Source organism: Charadrius vociferus, unplaced genomic scaffold, assembly GCF_000708025.1.
Source record: "Charadrius vociferus isolate BGI_N301 unplaced genomic scaffold, ASM70802v2 scaffold806, whole genome shotgun sequence".
NCBI classification, from domain to species: Eukaryota; Metazoa; Chordata; class Aves; order Charadriiformes; family Charadriidae; genus Charadrius; species Charadrius vociferus.
Genome location: NW_009649038.1, coordinates 342107 through 348678, shown reverse-complemented (window position 1 = coordinate 348678; position 6572 = coordinate 342107).

Below are 6572 nucleotides of genomic sequence, written 5' to 3'. Positions count from 1 at the left end.
CACATCTTAGCATTTACTACTAGTCTGATGTTTGCGTGGTAGTCCACAAGTAGAGAAGGGACCGGGAGATCTGTGTCGGGACAAAACCAAATACCAGAGGGTATATCGGAGTGCAGAGTACATCCACCTGGGCTAGTCTGCAGAGAGGTGGAACAAGATGGATCATGCCTGGCTCAGCTTCCCCCTGCCTGGTGTGTTAGCTCCGTGGCAGCCACCTGGGTTTCTCCATACAGATCACTTTGGTGTGTCCATCAAGGCTTGGTGTACCAGTTGTGCTGCCAGACCCACACTGGCTCTGTGTGATTGTGAAGCCTTTGCTTGCTTTCTCAAGTGCTCCGGGAACCCAAAACTCTGAGCAGCCCCAGGCAAAAGCACCAAAATTTTTTTTTTTTTTTTTTTTTTAAATCACAGCAACTAATCTGGTAATTTACAAGCAGCCCTGCCCCAAAGCACAGAAACTTGGGGATATGGTTTAGAAGTGTTTTTGTCAGGTTATGTTAATGGTTGGACTTGATGATCTTAAAGGTCCTTTCCAACCTCAACAATTCTATGATCCTGTGATAAACTGAGTTTGGACCTTGGCAGACCCAGAGAGCTGTATGGCTTGTTTGCTTGGCCCGTGCCTGGATCTGCTGTCTCTGCTCTGGGACTCCTCCAGTATCCCTATACTTGCAGCATGGCTAATCCGCAACATGGATTAGGCACCTACAGACAACTGAGAGCTGGCTGTACCTGCTGTTTGCTTATTAAAGCCCCGGCATCTTGCTTCTCGCTCAAACCTGCAGCTTAGGCATCATCTTTACCTGGAACTGCTCTGTATCCAGATAATGCTTAAATCTGGATGTGCGTATTCACTAACGTAAAGGTTGTAGTCACAGAGCTAAACTTTCTTCTTGTATCTCTTATAGAAGGATTTTTCTTGGCTTTCACATAATCCTTGCCTGCAACTGCAAAGCTAACTTTCCAGGCCTACCTCGTTGCTTAAATAATTTCTGTGATATTTCTCTGCTCTGCTGTATTAGATGCAAGTAAAATGCCTATTGATCCAAGGCCAGCTGTGATGTTTTCAGCCTCTCCATCATCTCCCACTTGTCTGTACGTTCTCTTCTGCCTCTTACTGACCTGTGCTCCAAGGCTCTACCACCCTCCAGTTAGGTATTTAGGTTTTTTGGTATTTCCACAGCATCCCAATTTCAGTTGTTGTCAGATGGCTTTGGGAAATGTCCCTTTCCCAAGAAATTACTATCAGAAGGATGTTAACGTTCCTTGGATTTCTGGCCAACACTGCCTTATGCATTATCTGTCTGTTACCAGATGTCTTCTGCTGAGGTTGAAAGCTTTCTAGGGCATGAGGCTGTTACTGTTCTGCTTGGATAGTCCCTAAAAATCTCATATGCAAATAATAAATAGTGGTAATTGCTAGGAACTCAGTGAGCGTTATCAAGTAAAATCTACTGAAATTGATGTAATGTTTTGAAAGAGACCGTGCCATGCACAAGCCAATTTCTCAATGGAAACTGCTGAAATAAGCGTCAAACGATTTCTTTTTTGTCAAAGACATGCCACCTTTTGAAGTACAAAAGACTCATGATGGCAACAGTGCCACAAAAATTACTGTCCTAGACTCCATTTTCCATTAAATATCTAGATTCGGTTTGAATCAATGCTTTGCTCTTAAAAACAAATTGTTTTGTAGCCTTGAAGGATCTCATCTGCCACCTTTACATTTTCAGGTGGTATTCAAAAACCACCTTAAACTTTTGAACTCTAGGACAACGAGCCATCAGCTCACGTGCTATTCATTGGTATAAATCCATTCTAACTCCAATCTGTGAAAGGAAATTCACCCCAAGAATATAGTTGTAGGTATTTAGAAATGTCCCAGATGGTGGCCGCGAAGTACCTGTGAACAACTACTTGGCCATCACTATAAAACAGTTTGCCTGATAGGCGACATGATGAACCCAATGAAGGGGGAACCTGTGGTTGAGTCAGGCCAGTGCTGGAGCCAAGCCCTATGACACCTCCTCAGAAGAAAAAGTTGGTGTTGAACACCGGTGTTAAAACATCCAAGTGGTGACCCAGTCATGGTAAAGTATTTGTTGGGCCTCGTTGTTGGCATAGATTACAAAGGCAGGCTGTCTTGTCTGCCCATCAGGCTGGGTCGAGGGCACTTGGTCTAGTAAATGAATACATGCTGAGACAGAGTTAGGAAAGGGTGGTTTGTTTTCCCCTTGACATGTAGCTATTTTCCACCTGTCTGTGCTTTCCTGTTTTGGTCAATATGAGCACGGAACAAATGTGACAGGGAATGGATGCCAGAATTTTTCTCTCCTAGGAGAAGTTCAGGTGGCTAAACAGAACAGAAGGACAGTGCTGGAGGTGCAGGGGCGGCAGCTTTGCATAAGGAGGAGAAGCAGCCTCCAAGGAAGCATGGCGCTGGTGAAGGAGGATTGTGTTAGGGTTGTGGGGTTGGGTGGGGAGCCGGTGCCAGTTCTGCTCCAAGTGGCTTATAAGCCATTGGAGACTTTGGGTGGGAAGGCTTGTACTGCACAGGACTAACAGAAGCTGTTTGCTTTCTGAAGGCAATCTGCTGCCACCTGTGTGTCTGAGCACACATTCAGGGATGACAAGTCTCTTGTCAACTTTACCGGGAGCAGCTTCTCAAAAGAGCTTTTGTCTGGAGCGGTTGCCCAGACAGATGGGCAAACCCATGTCAGTCTGCCTCTGTGTTTTCTGTCCCAAGAGCAATACTCAAACTTAGACCGGAGAGCCAGGCTCTGGCTGCCTGACCCGGCGTGCTTGCAGTCTTCTCGGAATAACACCACCCTCAACGTCAGCTTGGCAAGTGCCCCAGGGAACTTGTAGAAGGAAACAACATGGATCTGTGAGCAATGTCTTCAGTTGCTTTCCCAGCAGTACGCTTGCAGAGCCATCACCTGAAGTGGTGTTGGCAGTATTTAACTGGTATTGGCAAATTCAGAGGTAGAAGCTGCCCTGGCTGATTGCACCCAGCTCTGCAATTGTCTGCTCATGGAGAGTGGTGGAGAGTGAGCTGAGATGGGTGGGGGGTAAGAGGAGCATCTCTGGTGACCTTCACTGGAGCCCACCAGGGCTGTACTGGTCATAACAGCATGGCAAGACTAGTGACTTCAGTAAGCCCCTGTGCTTGAAGCCATCCAACAGCCCAGGCTAGGTGCGACCTCCCCCTCGCCAAAGAGCAGAGAGACAGGATGAGGTGGGATGGGAGGGCGGTTTCCTGGTGGCCCTGACAGATCCCCATGCGGGGAGGTAGCGCTGGTCGTGCACCTGACAGCACTGGGGTTGGCAAACCAGTGAGGCTGTGGGCAGGCGTGCAGGCAAAGCTGGTTGCATTGTGTCCTGGGAACTGGGATGCCGTCAGCAAGGTCCTGGGACCCTGGCCATGAGGCCGCGGACACCGCCCGCACCACAATCTCCCCTTTGTTTTTGGTGGCAACGCATCCAGAGGCTGTAGCGGTGTTTCCTACACCCGCTGGGAGGATGTGGGATTTTCCTGGCTGCGAGGCAGAGGATGGCTGCGAAGCACAGCACCAAGGAGCTCTGCAGGCTGGGTCGGTGACTCAGCCACTGGCGATGGGCAGGAGACAGTGCAGACGGGCTCTCCCCTCTCAGTGTGCGCAGCAGCCTGAGCCACTGTGCCGTTGCAAACCTTAATCCTTTTGGTTTCCACTCTGCTCTTAATTTTGCCACGCAAGAGGTGAAGAAATTAATTTCGCCAGCAGGAGATACCCTAACTGGTTTGGAGAAACAAACACATGATTTTTATTTAAAAAATATTTCATTCCTTTCATCATAGTCATTTCTGCAGAAACACAGTCAGAAGTTGCTGTGTAGGAGTATGGATTTCTGGTAACAAGGCCACCTACACAAATCCACTGCAGGAAATAGGAAGCCTGTACCAAAAGCCTTCATTGTCTAGGGCCCAATTTTGCAAAAGTGCTAAGCACCGCCTAGTCCCGCTGAAGGCAATGGGAATAGATGATGCTGAGCCCTCAGCAGGAGGTGGTCAGGATTGAACCATCCTAGATCTTGACTCGGTGAGTCATAGTATTGCATGGCATTTGATAGTCAGGAGAATTCTGAATCTTTGCGCAAAAATCCCCATGTAATAAATAATATCCTGTTTAATACATCTATTGCATCTTGTTTTCGTAGTAGGAAGAATAAGAATTCTTGTTTCTTCCCACCTCCCTTCTAAAAGCTGTTTCATTTCTGGGAAAAGCTACTTTAATTTTGATACATCAGCATTTTCAACTTGTATTTTCTCTTGGATTTGTAATATTACTATTTTTAATACTGTAAGCTATAATAACATTCTTTTCTGCAGAAGGATCCTAAGCATTTACTTCACCCAGGTAGTGACCTAGTTTATCAGGATTCGACAAAGAATATTTATTTATTTCGCAGCATGAACAGAAATAATATTCAAACCTGTCGGCCATTTCGTTGAATACTTTATTGGTTCCTAATATGAAGGAGGAAGCTAAAAAATGGCCATATAAGGGATGTGTTTACCAAACACTAGTCTCAGCCATGGTAATTTTCTGCTTAGAGAAAATAATTGTAGGTTTTGCCCCTGTTTCACCTGTTATTTACAAAAGCATAGGTCAGCTCGAGATGGAGCGTACCTCCACTGACATGCATTTTTCATCTAGAAAAAAAATCTCATTCTGTTTCTGCAAAATGTACCTGTTACTCTGCAAGTAACAGGTGAGACTACTAGAACTGAAAAAGTAATTGAAAAAAATCTTTGTTCGTTACTGTGCCCATGCGGTGGAGTTTTAAGGCAAAGCTGGGTTCTGTTTCCTTGTGTAACTGATGAGCGATCAAGAACTGAGGAACTGAAAAAGAGCTTTTGGCAATGGTAAGCGTCAGGGAGAAACGCTTCAAAAATTACGGGCTGTAACATTTGATTTAAACAGAACCACCAGTCCTGCCTAGTCAAAGCTGCAGAGAGGCCTCGTCAGAAATCTGAAATGGAATGAATAAAAAAAATCCAGATGTTGAGTTTGGTAGAGATCTTTTTAAGAGGAGAAGGCTAGTTCTGTGTGACCCATTTTGGGGACCTCATCAATACGTGGGTCCCATACTAATTTAGTTAACTTGATATGGGTGAAAAAAAGCGGCTTTGTTAAATTTATATAATCCCTTTCCAAAAGGAGCAGTTCTGCAGCATTTGTCTTTGACTTCACATAACTGACTACATTGTATGGACTGATTTAAACAAAACATTCCAAAGATGCGTGGAAACAGTGCTTCTGTGGGTTTCTTTGGCTGATCTTTGCATAAGCTATCTAAAGAGGAAACATCTGGACCTGTCACCTTAGCTTTTGTTTTAACATGGGGAACACAGACTTTTAAAAACTGCAATTGTGATGATCTGGTACCACGTTTTTAGAAGTCGGTATAAATGTCATTTGTTTGTACTGAAACTCCTTCTAGTGTTTATAAATCAGATCTGCTATGTTTGCAGTCAGTTTTTCCTTGATGTTTAGATCTTTCATGGTACTTCTAATTTGGAGGCCTGAAAGAATTTACGGGAAAGCATGTATTTGTTTTCTCAATGGTGAGGGAATTGAGCAGAGGCAGGTGAAGAAGGAACTTCATACAATAGCACGGATTTAAAAATTTTGCTGGTTTTGCTTGAGCTAAGCTATGTTTTTGGGCAGAGAGTGCTTTAAAGTAATGTTGGAAATGGGCTAGGTCAGCTGTTGCATGTTTTCTACATAAACCTATTTTTTTTGCTTTATTTAATGTTGGGGGGGGTGGGGGGTGTGACTTACGTCACTACAAGAACTGGCCAGAAGCTTTCAAAGGAAATAAAGTGGCCTTGAGAACAAGGGCCAGCTCAGTGAGACCGCAACAGTTTGTTGCAGACCCCGAACCTGGTACAGAGAGTTCCCATGTCAGTTCCCACAGCCCTTGCTGGCCCAGTGGGATTTTCACTCCATGGGGAAATAAGGGCTAGACTTCTGCTGCATGATAACTCTACAGTACACAGATCCTATCCTATTTGGGACTAAAATGTTACAACAAATCCACCCTCTTTCCAAGTGAAGCTTCTAAACTTATGCTTGCATTTGTACTTTTTGCATGTCCAAAGTATGTGAAACACTAATAATGACAAGACCACAAGGTTTGCATGTGCGTATACAGTACACATATGCATGCACATGCATCCAACATGGGGGGAATAATAAATGCATGTGAAACTGTTAACGGCTGTGCCCAGAATTTTGCACGTTTGCAGCTCAGGTTTGACAGCTTCGCTTTGTTCTTACTCACCCTGTCAGATCTAATTCAGACAAGCGAAAAAAATTACTTGAGCAATTTCAAGTTTAGTAATTAGTGGCAGTCAGAACTGCAAAGAAGTCAAGAGCTGTAGTTTTAGGTCCCTAACTCCACTCCAGTGGACCCCTGAAATCGTCAAGGGCTGAGGCTCATAAGAGTAGGCGCCGTGTCGGTACTATTTGGGTTGAAGTCTGACCTGCTGGTGCATGTTCTGCTGCCCTGCGGAGGAGCAGGTTTGC